The sequence below is a fragment of the Salmo salar genome, chromosome 08, assembly GCF_965601325.2.
Source record: "Salmo salar chromosome 08, fSalSal1, whole genome shotgun sequence".
NCBI lineage: Eukaryota > Metazoa > Chordata > Actinopteri > Salmoniformes > Salmonidae > Salmo > Salmo salar.
Genome location: NC_138298.1, coordinates 39,447,501 through 39,465,471, shown reverse-complemented (window position 1 = coordinate 39,465,471; position 17,971 = coordinate 39,447,501). Strand labels below are relative to the sequence as shown.

The 17,971-nt window shown below is 38.7% G+C and overlaps 1 protein-coding gene across 2 annotated transcripts in view; it reads left to right on the top strand.

The window, feature by feature from the left end:
• Positions 1 to 468: 468 nt before the first annotated feature.
• LOC123744251 (sodium-dependent phosphate transport protein 2B) overlaps positions 469 to 17,971 on the top strand; it is a 50,716-nt gene continuing 33,213 nt past the window's right edge. The window contains exon 1 of one of the 2 annotated variants that reach the window (XM_082978671.1): positions 469 to 673. The gene's annotated coding sequence lies outside the window, so the exon portion shown is untranslated. The remainder of the gene's footprint in view (positions 674 to 17,971) is intronic. The other variant, XM_045723081.2, reaches the window with a different exon arrangement.

The following is a 17,971-nucleotide window of genomic DNA, read 5'->3' as shown; positions in this document are numbered from 1 at the left end:
AGGTAACAGAGAGATCTACCCAGGTAACAGAGAGACTTATCCAGGTAACAGAGAGATCTACCCAGGTGACAGAGAGATCTACCCAGGTGACAGAGAGATCTACCCAGGTAACAGAGAGAGCTACCCAGGTGACAGAGAGACTTATCCAGGTAACAGAGAGACTTATCCAGGTAACAGAGAGATCTACCCAGGTGACAGAGAGACTTATCCAGGTAACAGAGAGACTTATCCAGGTAACAGAGAGATATACCCAGGTGACAGAGAGATCTATCCAGGTAACAGAGAGACCTACCCAGGTAACAGAGAGAACCCCCCAGGTGACAGACAGCTGAGGCAGGTCAGACAGGGTGTAGATGTGTTCTCTACAGTACAGCTGAGTACAGCACCTCTGGATTCAGAGGGCAGGAGGAGAGATTATCACACTTGCACCACATGTACAGGGATCTCATCGCCACGTAAACAGATAAGACCCGTAATCAGGTAACAGGCGAGGCGCCGCACCTGGATATCTGAGGACACCCCGCGTACGCTTGATGACGTCACCAATATGTGTCAACGTCGAGTTAATTAATTCAGTCAGACTGACTGCCATCTACCTGAAACAGGTTGTCTCTGAGGAGGTATCGACCTGTCACCACTAGCTGCTGAGACCAGACACCTGCCTCTGCTTCAGGTGAGTTCTGACATGGACACTGTTATCACCTATCTACAGTATATTATAGTTACTCTGTGGATGGACCTATGTGACAGGGCTTGAGGGTTGGGGAGTAATGCTTTGTGAAGATGGGTCCCGTGTGGCTCAGTTGGTAGAGCATGGTGTTTGCAACGCCAGGGTTCGATTCCCACGGGGGACCAGTACGGGGGGGGGATTTTTTTAAATTAAATGTATGCATTCACTACTGTAAGTCGCTCTGGATAAGAGCGTTTGCTAAATGACTAAAATGTAAGATCATTTGGTTAGGATTTACAGTAACTCCTGGTTAGAAATTACAGTAACCTTTTACCTTCATACCCTTTGTGCCTTGTGTTATGTCATTTGCTTTGATTCATGTTCTGTTGCAAACTAGAGAGGGTAATTGTCAGGAAGAAAAAGTGTGCCTTGCATAATCTGAACAAAATCTAAATTGTGGTAGAAGTTGTGTGTGAGAAATAGTGTACATTAACTCTCAATTCCAACCTAAAATCACTAAGACACAATGTGTTTCTTCCCTCAATCAGAAAGATGAGGGTAGTGTGTTTCGTATTCTAATTTGGCAGTAAAGTAATTTTTATTAGAACTATGGGGAAAAAGGTGGTAGTCAAACCAACACCCTGATATTTGAGTTAGTGAGACGAGTGTGTCAAACCATGTGTGTAATGAATACTCAGGGAGAAAAAGGTGTATATTCACGCGCAGCAGATGTTTATTAAGCCTTGGAATCGTGGTCACAGGCAGGCAATGGTCAACCACAGGTAGGCAGTCAAAAACAATACCTCACAACCATACAAACAGAAAGAACTGAACTAAACAGGGAGCTGATGAGATCAGGTGAGAAACAAACACAGGTGAAATCAATGAACAAAAATGAAAGACAGGGCTACGTTCCAGAACACAAAGAAACAGGGCTACGTTCCAGAACACAAAGAAACAGGGCTACGTTCCAGAACACAAAGAAACGGGGCTACGTTCCAGAACACAAAGAAACAGGGCTACGTTCCAGAACACAAAGAAACAGGGCTACGTTCCAGAACACAAAGAAACAGGGCTACGTTCCAGAACACAAAGAAACAGGGCTACGTTCCAGAACACAAAGAAACAGGGCTACGTTCCAGAACACAAAGAAACAGGGCTACGTTCCAGAACACAAAGAAACAGGGCTACGTTCCAGAACACAAAGAAACAGGGCTACGTTCCAGAACACAAAGAAACAGGGCTACGTTCCAGAACACAAAGAAACAGGGCTACGTTCCAGAACACAAAGAAACAGGGCTACGTTCCAGAACACAAAGAAACAGGGCTACGTTCCAGAACACAAAGAAACAGGGCTACGTTCCAGAACACAAAGAAACAGGGCTACGTTCCAGAACACAAAGAAACAGGGCTACGTTCCAGAACACAAAGAAACAGAACACAAGGTTGACTAAGAAAAGAAAAGCAGAACCTTACAATGTGACTCAAATCAACACCCTGATATTTGAGTTAGTGAGAGTGGTGAATCTTTCCAGTTAATGACAGCAGCCATTCCTCGAGGCAGACCAGGAAGCTATAGAACGCTGATAAGAGACATCGTTGTGAAATAGAAAGCTGATTAAACACACCGTTTCTTATCAGTATTCAATTCATTCTAAGAATAACAAACCTTTGATCTCTGTTTTGATGAGTTTGATGTGTAAAATAGACACCTTGTGTTTGTGTGTGTTAATAGATAAGATGTACTAGTATCATCATTTTAGCCTCCTTTAAGATAACATGTCCAGGCTGTACCAGGAAACTTCTACTACTATAACCCTCCGTTAATAATCACTATGACAACAATACTACTATAACAGTTAATAATCACTATGACAACAACAATACTACTATAACAGTTAATAATCACTATGACAACAACAATACTACTATAACAGTTCATCTATATGATGACAACAACAATACTACTATAACAGTTAATAATCACTATGATGACAACAACAATACTACTATAACAGTTAATAATCACTATGACAACAACAATACTACTATAACAGTTAGTAATCACTATGACGACAACAATGCTACTACAACAGTGTCACGGTCGTCGTAAGAGGTGGAAGCATACTCGGACCAAAGCGCAGCGTGATCTGGGTTCCACATGTTTATTAAATGAAACTCTCAAAAAACAATAAAGAATAAACACGAACGTGAAGCTATGCAGGGCTCAAGGCAACTATACACAAACAAGATCCCACAAAACATAGTGGGGAAATGGCTGCCTAAATATGATCCCAAATCAGAGACAACGATAAACAGCTGCCTCTGATTGGGAACCATACCAGGCCAACATAGAAACAGAACGACTAGATAGAAACACCCCCCCTAGTCACACCCTGACCTAACCAAAATAGAGAATAAAACGGCTCTCTATGGTCAGGGCGTGACAGTACCCCCCCCAAAGGTGCGGACTCCGGCCGCAAAACCTGAAACCAACTGGGGAGGGTAGGTGGGGTGACTAGTGTCGGTGGCGGCTCCGGTGCGGGTCTTTGCCCCCGTCCAGACCATGGGTCCGACCATGGAGCCGGGTAGAACGCCGCGCCTGGACTGGGCACCGGCGCAGAGGAGAGCCCCGGCCATGGAGCTGGGTTGGACGCCGTGCCTGGATCGGGCACCGTCGCAGAGGGAGGCTCTGGACCGGGGACCGTCGCCTGGAGGCTCTGGACCGGGGACACGCACTTCAGGGTGAGGAGCAGGCACAGGACGTACCGGACTGGGGAGGCGCACTGGAGGCCTGATGCGTGTAGCCGGCGCAGGTTGCACCGGACTGGTGACACGCTCTTCAGGGCGAGTGCGGGGAGCAGGCACAGGACGTACCGGACTGGGGAGGCGCACTGGAGGCCTGATGCATGGGGCTAGTACCGGACGTACAGGGCCCTGGAGGCACAATGGAGGTCTGGAGCGTAGAGCTGGTACAACATGTCCTGGACAGATGACAACCCTAGCACGGCAAGTGCAGGGGGCTGGCACAGGACGCACTGGGCTGTGGAGGCACACTGGAGACACCTTGCGTAGAACCGGCACAGGATGTACTGGGCCGTGGAGGCGCACTGGAGGTCTGGAGCGTAGAGCTGGCACAACGTGTCCTGGACAGATGACAACCTTTGCACGGCAGGTGCTGGGAGCTGGCACAGGATGCACTGGGCTGTGGAGGCGCACTGGAGACCTGGTGCGTGGAGCCGTCACAGATGGTACCGGACAGATGACACGCTCCTCAGACAGGGCTACGTTCCAGAACACAAAGAAACAGAACACAAGGTTGACTAAGAAAAGAAAAGCAGAACCTTACAATGTGACTCAAATCAACACCCTGATATTTGAGTTAGTGAGAGTGGTGAATCTTTCCAGTTAATGACAGCAGCCATTCCTCGAGGCAGACCAGGAAGCTATAGAACGCTGATAAGAGACATCGTTGTGAAATAGAAAGCTGATTAGACACACCGTTTCTTATCAGTATTCAATTCATTCTAAGAATATCAAACCTTTGATCTATGTTTTTATGAGTTTGATGTGTAAAATAGACACCTTGTGTTTGTGTGTGTTAATAGATAAGATGTACTAGTATCATCATTTTAGCCTCCTTTAAGATAACATGTCCAGGCTGTACCAGGAACCTTCTACTACTATAACTGGAGAGAACCAAGGGCCATATCTGATTCTGGTTCTAAATTTCTTGAATGGGGCATGCTTATTTAAGATGGTGAGGAAGGCATTTTAACAAAATAACCAGGCATCCTCTACTGACGGGATGAGGTCAATATCCTTCCAGGATACCCGGGCCAGGTCGATTAGAAAGGCTTGCTCGCTGAAGTGTTTCAGGGAGCGTTTGACAGTGATGAGTGGAGGTCGTTTGACCGCTGACCCATTACGGATGCAGGCAATGAGGCAGTGATCGCTGAGATCTTGGTTGAAAACAGCAGAGGTGTATTTAGAGGGCAAGTTGGTTAGGATGATATCTATGAGGGTGCCAGTGTTTACGTCTTTGGGGTGGTACCTGGTAGGTTCATTGATCATTTGTGTGAGATTGAGGGCATCAAGCTTATATTGTAGGATGGCTGGGGTGTTAAGCATGTCCCAGTTTAGGTCACCTAGCAGCACGAGCTCTGAAGATAGATGGGGGGCAATCAGTTCACATATGGTGTCCAGAGCACAGCTGGGGGCAGAGGGTGGTCTATAGCAGGCGGCAACGGTGAGAGACTTGTTTTTAGAGAGGTGGATTTTTAAAAGTAGAAGTTCAAATTGAAAAGAAAGGAGGACCAAGGCACTCTTCATATAATTGATTTTTTAAATGAATTATATGAAGAGTGCTTTGGTCCTCCATTCTTTTTGATGACCAACTCACCCTTTTTACCAAAGAGCACCTTCTGTCTACCAACATTTACTATTGTGTACCTTAGTAGCGCTTCCCTTCCTCCTCTTTCTACTAGAAGTTCAAATTGTTTGGGTACAGACCTGGATAGTAGGACAGAACTCTGCGGGCTATCTCTGCAGTAGATTGCAACACTGCCCCCTTTGGCTGTTCTATCTTGTCTGAAAATGTTGTAGTTATGGATGAGGATTTCAGAGTTTTTGGTGGTCTTCCTAAGCCAGGATTCAGACACGGCTAGGACATCCGGGCTGGCAGAGTGTGCTAAAGCAGTGAATAAAACAAATTTAGGGAGGAGGCTTCTAATGTTAACATGCATGAAACCAAGGCTATTACGGTCACAGAAGTCATCAAAAGAGAGCGCCTGGGGAATAGGAGTGGAGCTAGGCACTGCAGGGCCTGGATTCACCTCTACATCACCAGAGGAACAGAGGAGGAGTAGGATAAGGGTACGGCTAAAAGCTATGAGAATTAGTCGTCTATGACGTCCAGAATAGAGAGTAAAAGGAGCAGGTTTCTGGGAGCGATAAAATAGCTTCAAGGTATAATGTACAGACAAAGGTATGGTGGGATGTGAATACAGTGGAGGTAAACCTAGGCATTGAGTGATGAGAGAGATATTGTCTCTAGAAACATCATTAAAACCAGGTGATGTCATAGCATGTGTGGGTGGTGGAACTGAAGGGTTGGATAAGGTATATTGAGCAGGGCTAGAGACTCTACAGTGAAATATGCCAATAAACACTAACCAGAACAGCAATGTACAAAGCATATTGACATTAAGGAGAGGCATGCTTAGCCGAGTGATCATAAGGGTCCAGAGAGATTCAGACAGCTAGCCGGGCCATAGGTAGCAAGCTGGCAGAAGATGGAGGGAGGTCTGTTTTTAGCCACCTCGTGCGTTTCTGTCTGTAGATTAGTGGGATTCCGTGTGGTAGAGAGGACCAATCAAGTTGGAAAAATAGTTATAGTTATAGGGGCCCAAGAAAATTGTCTGATAGACCTATTAAGATAGCAGCCGATAAGACAGCTAATGATTAGCGGGCCGCAGATGGGCGTTCAGGTTACGTCGCAACGGAGGGGCCAAGTTGGATAACTCCCTCGGGCAGATAACGTCGGTAGTCCAGTTGTGGAGGCCCGGTGGGGCTCCGACTCGGCAGTTAAACGGGTCCAGATAGGTGATTGTAGCCCAGGAGTGGCTGATGGAACTCTTCAGCTGGCTAGCTCCGGAATAATTGATGTTTGCTCTGGGACCGACGTTAGCCAATAGTCACTCGGATAGCAGCTAGCTAGCTGCAAGATCCAGGTGTAAATGTCCAGAGCTTGCGATAGAAATCCGGGGATATGGAGAGAAAAATAGGTTCGGTATGCTCTGGTCTGAGTCGCATTGTACAAAACTGCCGATAGCTATTCGAGCTAAGGGATAGCTGATGACCGCCAACCGTGGTTAGCTGAATACTAACGCTAGCTTCTGGCTAGCTAGTGGCTAGCTACTGGCTAGCTACTGGCTAGCTTCTGTTGTGAATTTCAGATTTGAGGTGAATAATACTTTTTTTTTTTTTTAATTGGAGAGGCCGGTTGCAGGAGAGTGTTTTGAGATTGAGTTTTTAGAAAAAAATATATAAAAAGATATGCGAAGAAAATAAGTAAATATATATACACGGGACACGACAGGACGAGGACAAAAGACGTCTGACTGCTATGCCATCTTGGGTTGAAAAAACTATGACAACAACAATACTACTATAACAGTTAATAATCTCTATGGTGACAACAACAATACTACTATAACAGTTAGTAATCTCTATGACAACAACAATACTACTATAAGAGTTAGTAATCTCTATGACAACAACAATACTACTATAACAGTTAATAATCACTATGACAACAACAATACTACTATAACAGTTAATAATCTCTATGGTGACAACAACAATACTACTATAACAGTTAGTAATCTCTATGACAACAACAATACGACTATAACAGTTAATAATCTCTATGGTGACAACAACAATACTACTATAACAGTTAGTAATCTCTATGACAACAACAATACTACTATAAGAGTTAGTAATCTCTATGACAACAACAATACTACTATAACAGTTAATAATCACTATGACAACAACAATACTACTATAACAGTTAATAATCACTATGAAGACAACAATACTACTATAACAGTTAATAATCACTATGACAACAATACTACTATAACAGTTAATAACCACTATGACAACAACAATACTACTATAACAGTTAATAATCTATATGAAGAAAACAATACTACTATAACAGTTAATAATCAGTATGACAACAACAATACTACTATAACAGTTAATAATCTATATGAAGAAAACAATACTACTATAACAGTTAATAATCACTATGACAACAACAATACTACTATAACAGTTAATAATCACTATGACAACAACAATACTACTATAACAGTTAATAATCACTATGACAACAACAATACTACTATAACAGTTAATAATCTATATGAAGAAAACAATACTACTATAACAGTTAATAATCACTATGACAACAACAAAACTACTATAACAGTTAATAATCACTATGACAACAACAATACTACTATAACAGTTAATAATCACTATGACATCAACAATACTACTATAAACAGTTAATAATCACTATGACAACAACAATACTACTATAACAGTTAATAATCACTATGAAGACAACAATACTACTATAACAGTTAATAATCACTATGACAACAACAATACTACTATAACAGTTAATAATCACTATGACAACAACAATACTACTATAACAGTTAATAATCACTATGAAGACAACAATACTACTATAACAGTTAATAATCACTATGACAACAACAATACTACTATAACAGTTAATAATCTATATGAAGAAAACAATACTACTATAACAGTTAATAATCACTATGACAACAACAATACTACTATAACAGTTAATAATCTATATGACAACAACAATACTACTATAACAGTTAATAATCACTATGAAGACAACAATACTACTATAACAGTTAATAATCTATATGAAGACAACAATACTACTATAACAGTTAATAATCACTATGACATCAACAATACTACTATAACAGTTAATAATCACTATGACAACAACAATACTACTATAACAGTTAATAATCTATATGAAGACAACAATACTACTATAACAGTTAATAATCACTATGACATCAACAATACTACTATAACAGTTAATAATCACTATGACAACAACAATACTACTATAACAGTTAATAATCACTACGAAGACAACAATACTACTATAACAGTTAATAATCAGTATGACAACAACAATACTACTATAACAGTTAATAATCTATATGAAGAAAACAATACTACTATAACAGTTAATAATCACTATGACAACAACAATACTACTATAACAGTTAATAATCACTATGAAGACAACAATACTACTATAACAGTTAATAATCACTATGACAACAACAATACTACTATAACAGTTAATAATCACTATGACAACAACAATACTACTATAACAGTTAATAATCACTACGAAGACAACAATACTACTATAACAGTTAATAATCAGTATGACAACAACAATACTACTATAACAGTTAATAATCACTATGACAACAACAATACTACTATTACAGTTAATAATCACTATGACAACAACAATACTACTATAACAGTTAATAATCAGTATGACAACAACAATACTACTATAACAGTTAATAATCTATATGAAGAAAACAATACTACTATAACAGTTAATAATCACTATGACAACAACAATACTACTATAACAGTTAATAATCACTATGACAACAACAATACTACTATAACAGTTAATACTCACTATGACATCAACAATACTACTATTACAGTTAATAATCACTATGACAACAACAATACTACTATAACAGTTAATAATCACTATGACATCAACAATACTACTATAACAGTTAATAATCACTATGACATCAACAATACTACTATAACAGTTAATAATCACTATGAAGACAACAATACTACTATAACAGTTAATAATCAGTATGACAACAACAATACTACTATAACAGTTAATAATCACTATGACAACAACAATACTACTATAACAGTTAATAATCAGTATGACAACAACAATACTACTATAACAGTTAATAATCACTATGACAACAATACTACTATAACAGTTAATAATCACTATGACAACAACAATACTACTATAACAGTTAATAACCACTATGACAACAACAATACTACTATAACAGTTAATAATCTATATGAAGAAAACAATACTACTATAACAGTTAATAATCACTATGACAACAACAATACTACTATAACAGTTAATAATCTATATGAAGACAACAACAATGCTACTATAACAGTTAATAATCACTATGACATCAACAATACTACTATAACAGTTAATAATCACTATGAAGACAACAATACTACTATAACAGTTAATAATCACTATGACAACAACAATACTACTATAACAGTTAATAATCACTATGACAACAACAATACTACTATAACAGTTAATAATCAGTATGACAACAACAATACTACTATAACAGTTAATAATCACTATGACAACAATACTACTATAACAGTTAATAATCACTATGACAACAACAATACTACTATAACAGTTAATAACCACTATGAAGACAACAACAATACTACTATAACAGTTAATAATCAGTATGACAACAACAATACTACTATAACAGTTAATAATCACTATGACAACAATACTACTATAACAGTTAATAATCACTATGACAACAACAATACTACTATAACAGTTAATAACCACTATGACAACAACAATACTACTATAACAGTTAATAATCTATATGAAGAAAACAATACTACTATAACAGTTAATAATCACTATGACAACAACAATACTACTATAACAGTTAATAATCTATATGAAGACAACAACAATGCTACTATAACAGTTAATAATCACTATGACATCAACAATACTACTATAACAGTTAATAATCACTATGAAGACAACAATACTACTATAACAGTTAATAATCACTATGACAACAACAATACTACTATAACAGTTAATAATCACTATGACAACAATACTACTATAACAGTTAATAATCACTATGACAACAACAATACTACTATAACAGTTAATAACCACTATGACAACAACAATACTACTATAACAGTTCATCTATATGATGACAACAACAATACTACTATAACAGTTAATAATCACTATGACAACAACAATACTACTATAACAGTTAATAATCACTATGATGACAACAACAATACGACTATAACAGTTAATAATCACTATGACAACAACAATACTACTATAACAGTTAGTAATCACTATGACGACAACAATGCTACTACAACAGTGTCACGGTCGTCGTAAGAGGTGGAAGCATACTCGGACCAAAGCGCAGCGTGATCTGGGTTCCACATGTTTATTAAATGAAACTCTCAAAAAACAATAAAGAATAAACACGAACGTGAAGCTATGCAGGGCTCAAGGCAACTATACACAAACAAGATCCCACAAAACATAGTGGGGAAATGGCTGCCTAAATATGATCCCAAATCAGAGACAACGATAAACAGCTGCCTCTGATTGGGAACCATACCAGGCCAACATAGAAACAGAACGACTAGATAGAAACACCCCCCCTAGTCACACCCTGACCTAACCAAAATAGAGAATAAAACGGCTCTCTATGGTCAGGGCGTGACAGTACCCCCCCCAAAGGTGCGGACTCCGGCCGCAAAACCTGAAACCAACTGGGGAGGGTAGGTGGGGTGACTAGTGTCGGTGGCGGCTCCGGTGCGGGTCTTTGCCCCCGTCCAGACCATGGGTCCGACCATGGAGCCGGGTAGAACGCCGCGCCTGGACTGGGCACCGGCGCAGAGGAGAGCCCCGGCCATGGAGCTGGGTTGGACGCCGTGCCTGGATCGGGCACCGTCGCAGAGGGAGGCTCTGGACCGGGGACCGTCGCCTGGAGGCTCTGGACCGGGGACACGCACTTCAGGGTGAGGAGCAGGCACAGGACGTACCGGACTGGGGAGGCGCACTGGAGGCCTGATGCGTGTAGCCGGCGCAGGTTGCACCGGACTGGTGACACGCTCTTCAGGGCGAGTGCGGGGAGCAGGCACAGGACGTACCGGACTGGGGAGGCGCACTGGAGGCCTGATGCATGGGGCTAGTACCGGACGTACAGGGCCCTGGAGGCACAATGGAGGTCTGGAGCGTAGAGCTGGTACAACATGTCCTGGACAGATGACAACCCTAGCACGGCAAGTGCAGGGGGCTGGCACAGGACGCACTGGGCTGTGGAGGCACACTGGAGACACCTTGCGTAGAACCGGCACAGGATGTACTGGGCCGTGGAGGCGCACTGGAGGTCTGGAGCGTAGAGCTGGCACAACGTGTCCTGGACAGATGACAACCTTTGCACGGCAGGTGCTGGGAGCTGGCACAGGATGCACTGGGCTGTGGAGGCGCACTGGAGACCTGGTGCGTGGAGCCGTCACAGATGGTACCGGACAGATGACACGCTCCTCAGACAGGGCTACGTTCCAGAACACAAAGAAACAGAACACAAGGTTGACTAAGAAAAGAAAAGCAGAACCTTACAATGTGACTCAAATCAACACCCTGATATTTGAGTTAGTGAGAGTGGTGAATCTTTCCAGTTAATGACAGCAGCCATTCCTCGAGGCAGACCAGGAAGCTATAGAACGCTGATAAGAGACATCGTTGTGAAATAGAAAGCTGATTAGACACACCGTTTCTTATCAGTATTCAATTCATTCTAAGAATATCAAACCTTTGATCTATGTTTTTATGAGTTTGATGTGTAAAATAGACACCTTGTGTTTGTGTGTGTTAATAGATAAGATGTACTAGTATCATCATTTTAGCCTCCTTTAAGATAACATGTCCAGGCTGTACCAGGAACCTTCTACTACTATAACTGGAGAGAACCAAGGGCCATATCTGATTCTGGTTCTAAATTTCTTGAATGGGGCATGCTTATTTAAGATGGTGAGGAAGGCATTTTAACAAAATAACCAGGCATCCTCTACTGACGGGATGAGGTCAATATCCTTCCAGGATACCCGGGCCAGGTCGATTAGAAAGGCTTGCTCGCTGAAGTGTTTCAGGGAGCGTTTGACAGTGATGAGTGGAGGTCGTTTGACCGCTGACCCATTACGGATGCAGGCAATGAGGCAGTGATCGCTGAGATCTTGGTTGAAAACAGCAGAGGTGTATTTAGAGGGCAAGTTGGTTAGGATGATATCTATGAGGGTGCCAGTGTTTACGTCTTTGGGGTGGTACCTGGTAGGTTCATTGATCATTTGTGTGAGATTGAGGGCATCAAGCTTATATTGTAGGATGGCTGGGGTGTTAAGCATGTCCCAGTTTAGGTCACCTAGCAGCACGAGCTCTGAAGATAGATGGGGGGCAATCAGTTCACATATGGTGTCCAGAGCACAGCTGGGGGCAGAGGGTGGTCTATAGCAGGCGGCAACGGTGAGAGACTTGTTTTTAGAGAGGTGGATTTTTAAAAGTAGAAGTTCAAATTGAAAAGAAAGGAGGACCAAGGCACTCTTCATATAATTGATTTTTTAAATGAATTATATGAAGAGTGCTTTGGTCCTCCATTCTTTTTGATGACCAACTCACCCTTTTTACCAAAGAGCACCTTCTGTCTACCAACATTTACTATTGTGTACCTTAGTAGCGCTTCCCTTCCTCCTCTTTCTACTAGAAGTTCAAATTGTTTGGGTACAGACCTGGATAGTAGGACAGAACTCTGCGGGCTATCTCTGCAGTAGATTGCAACACTGCCCCCTTTGGCTGTTCTATCTTGTCTGAAAATGTTGTAGTTATGGATGAGGATTTCAGAGTTTTTGGTGGTCTTCCTAAGCCAGGATTCAGACACGGCTAGGACATCCGGGCTGGCAGAGTGTGCTAAAGCAGTGAATAAAACAAATTTAGGGAGGAGGCTTCTAATGTTAACATGCATGAAACCAAGGCTATTACGGTCACAGAAGTCATCAAAAGAGAGCGCCTGGGGAATAGGAGTGGAGCTAGGCACTGCAGGGCCTGGATTCACCTCTACATCACCAGAGGAACAGAGGAGGAGTAGGATAAGGGTACGGCTAAAAGCTATGAGAATTAGTCGTCTATGACGTCCAGAATAGAGAGTAAAAGGAGCAGGTTTCTGGGAGCGATAAAATAGCTTCAAGGTATAATGTACAGACAAAGGTATGGTGGGATGTGAATACAGTGGAGGTAAACCTAGGCATTGAGTGATGAGAGAGATATTGTCTCTAGAAACATCATTAAAACCAGGTGATGTCATAGCATGTGTGGGTGGTGGAACTGAAGGGTTGGATAAGGTATATTGAGCAGGGCTAGAGACTCTACAGTGAAATATGCCAATAAACACTAACCAGAACAGCAATGTACAAAGCATATTGACATTAAGGAGAGGCATGCTTAGCCGAGTGATCATAAGGGTCCAGAGAGATTCAGACAGCTAGCCGGGCCATAGGTAGCAAGCTGGCAGAAGATGGAGGGAGGTCTGTTTTTAGCCACCTCGTGCGTTTCTGTCTGTAGATTAGTGGGATTCCGTGTGGTAGAGAGGACCAATCAAGTTGGAAAAATAGTTATAGTTATAGGGGCCCAAGAAAATTGTCTGATAGACCTATTAAGATAGCAGCCGATAAGACAGCTAATGATTAGCGGGCCGCAGATGGGCGTTCAGGTTACGTCGCAACGGAGGGGCCAAGTTGGATAACTCCCTCGGGCAGATAACGTCGGTAGTCCAGTTGTGGAGGCCCGGTGGGGCTCCGACTCGGCAGTTAAACGGGTCCAGATAGGTGATTGTAGCCCAGGAGTGGCTGATGGAACTCTTCAGCTGGCTAGCTCCGGAATAATTGATGTTTGCTCTGGGACCGACGTTAGCCAATAGTCACTCGGATAGCAGCTAGCTAGCTGCAAGATCCAGGTGTAAATGTCCAGAGCTTGCGATAGAAATCCGGGGATATGGAGAGAAAAATAGGTTCGGTATGCTCTGGTCTGAGTCGCATTGTACAAAACTGCCGATAGCTATTCGAGCTAAGGGATAGCTGATGACCGCCAACCGTGGTTAGCTGAATACTAACGCTAGCTTCTGGCTAGCTAGTGGCTAGCTACTGGCTAGCTACTGGCTAGCTTCTGTTGTGAATTTCAGATTTGAGGTGAATAATACTTTTTTTTTTTTTTAATTGGAGAGGCCGGTTGCAGGAGAGTGTTTTGAGATTGAGTTTTTAGAAAAAAATATATAAAAAGATATGCGAAGAAAATAAGTAAATATATATACACGGGACACGACAGGACGAGGACAAAAGACGTCTGACTGCTATGCCATCTTGGGTTGAAAAAACTATGACAACAACAATACTACTATAACAGTTAATAATCTCTATGGTGACAACAACAATACTACTATAACAGTTAGTAATCTCTATGACAACAACAATACTACTATAAGAGTTAGTAATCTCTATGACAACAACAATACTACTATAACAGTTAATAATCACTATGACAACAACAATACTACTATAACAGTTAATAATCTCTATGGTGACAACAACAATACTACTATAACAGTTAGTAATCTCTATGACAACAACAATACGACTATAACAGTTAATAATCTCTATGGTGACAACAACAATACTACTATAACAGTTAGTAATCTCTATGACAACAACAATACTACTATAAGAGTTAGTAATCTCTATGACAACAACAATACTACTATAACAGTTAATAATCACTATGACAACAACAATACTACTATAACAGTTAATAATCACTATGAAGACAACAATACTACTATAACAGTTAATAATCACTATGACAACAATACTACTATAACAGTTAATAACCACTATGACAACAACAATACTACTATAACAGTTAATAATCTATATGAAGAAAACAATACTACTATAACAGTTAATAATCAGTATGACAACAACAATACTACTATAACAGTTAATAATCTATATGAAGAAAACAATACTACTATAACAGTTAATAATCACTATGACAACAACAATACTACTATAACAGTTAATAATCACTATGACAACAACAATACTACTATAACAGTTAATAATCACTATGACAACAACAATACTACTATAACAGTTAATAATCTATATGAAGAAAACAATACTACTATAACAGTTAATAATCACTATGACAACAACAATACTACTATAACAGTTAATAATCACTATGACAACAACAATACTACTATAACAGTTAATAATCAGTATGACAACAACAATACTACTATAACAGTTAATAATCACTATGACATCAACAATACTACTATAACAGTTAATAATCACTATGACAACAACAATACTACTATAACAGTTAATAATCACTATGACATCAACAATACTACTATAACAGTTAATAATCACTATGAAGACAACAAAACTACTATAACAGTTAATAATCACTATGACAACAACAATACTACTATAACAGTTAATAATCACTATGACATCAACAATACTACTATAAACAGTTAATAATCACTATGACAACAACAATACTACTATAACAGTTAATAATCACTATGAAGACAACAATACTACTATAACAGTTAATAATCACTATGACAACAACAATACTACTATAACAGTTAATAATCACTATGACAACAACAATACTACTATAACAGTTAATAATCACTATGACAACAACAATACTACTATAACAGTTAATAATCACTATGACATCAACAATACTACTATAACAGTTAATAATCACTATGAAGACAACAAAACTACTATAACAGTTAATAATCACTATGACAACAACAATACTACTATAACAGTTAATAATCACTATGACATCAACAATACTACTATAAACAGTTAATAATCACTATGACAACAACAATACTACTATAACAGTTAATAATCACTATGAAGACAACAATACTACTATAACAGTTAATAATCACTATGACAACAACAATACTACTATAACAGTTAATAATCACTATGACAACAACAATACTACTATAACAGTTAATAATCTATATGAAGAAAACAATACTACTATAACAGTTAATAATCACTATGACAACAACAATACTACTATAACAGTTAATAATCTATATGACAACAACAATACTACTATAACAGTTAATAATCACTATGAAGACAACAATACTACTATAACAGTTAATAATCTATATGAAGACAACAATACTACTATAACAGTTAATAATCACTATGACATCAACAATACTACTATAACAGTTAATAATCACTATGACAACAACAATACTACTATAACAGTTAATAATCTATATGAAGACAACAATACTACTATAACAGTTAATAATCACTATGACATCAACAATACTACTATAACAGTTAATAATCACTATGACAACAACAATACTACTATAACAGTTAATAATCACTACGAAGACAACAATACTACTATAACAGTTAATAATCAGTATGACAACAACAATACTACTATAACAGTTAATAATCTATATGAAGAAAACAATACTACTATAACAGTTAATAATCACTATGACAACAACAATACTACTATAACAGTTAATAATCACTATGAAGACAACAATACTACTATAACAGTTAATAATCACTATGACAACAACAATACTACTATAACAGTTAATAATCACTATGACAACAACAATACTACTATAACAGTTAATAATCACTACGAAGACAACAATACTACTATAACAGTTAATAATCAGTATGACAACAACAATACTACTATAACAGTTAATAATCTATATGAAGAAAACAATACTACTATAACAGTTAATAATCACTATGACAACAACAATACTACTATAACAGTTAATAATCACTATGACAACAACAATACTACTATAACAGTTAATACTCACTATGACATCAACAATACTACTATAACAGTTAATAATCACTATGACAACAACAATACTACTATAACAGTTAATAATCACTATGACATCAACAATACTACTATAACAGTTAATAATCACTATGACATCAACAATACTACTATAACAGTTAATAATCACTATGAAGACAACAATACTACTATAACAGTTAATAATCACTATGACAACAACAATACTACTATAACAGTTAATAATCACTATGACAACAACAATACTACTATAACAGTTAATAATCAGTATGACAACAACAATACTACTATAACAGTTAATAATCACTATGACAACAATACTACTATAACAGTTAATAATCACTATGACAACAACAATACTACTATAACAGTTAATAACCACTATGACAACAACAATACTACTATAACAGTTAATAATCTATATGAAGAAAACAATACTACTATAACAGTTAATAATCACTATGACAACAACAATACTACTATAACAGTTAATAATCTATATGAAGACAACAACAATGCTACTATAACAGTTAATAATCACTATGACATCAACAATACTACTATAACAGTTAATAATCACTATGAAGACAACAATACTACTATAACAGTTAATAATCACTATGACAACAACAATACTACTATAACAGTTAATAATCACTATGACAACAACAATACTACTATAACAGTTAATAATCAGTATGACAACAACAATACTACTATAACAGTTAATAATCACTATGACAACAATACTACTATAACAGTTAATAATCACTATGACAACAACAATACTACTATAACAGTTAATAACCACTATGAAGACAACAACAATACTACTATAACAGTTAATA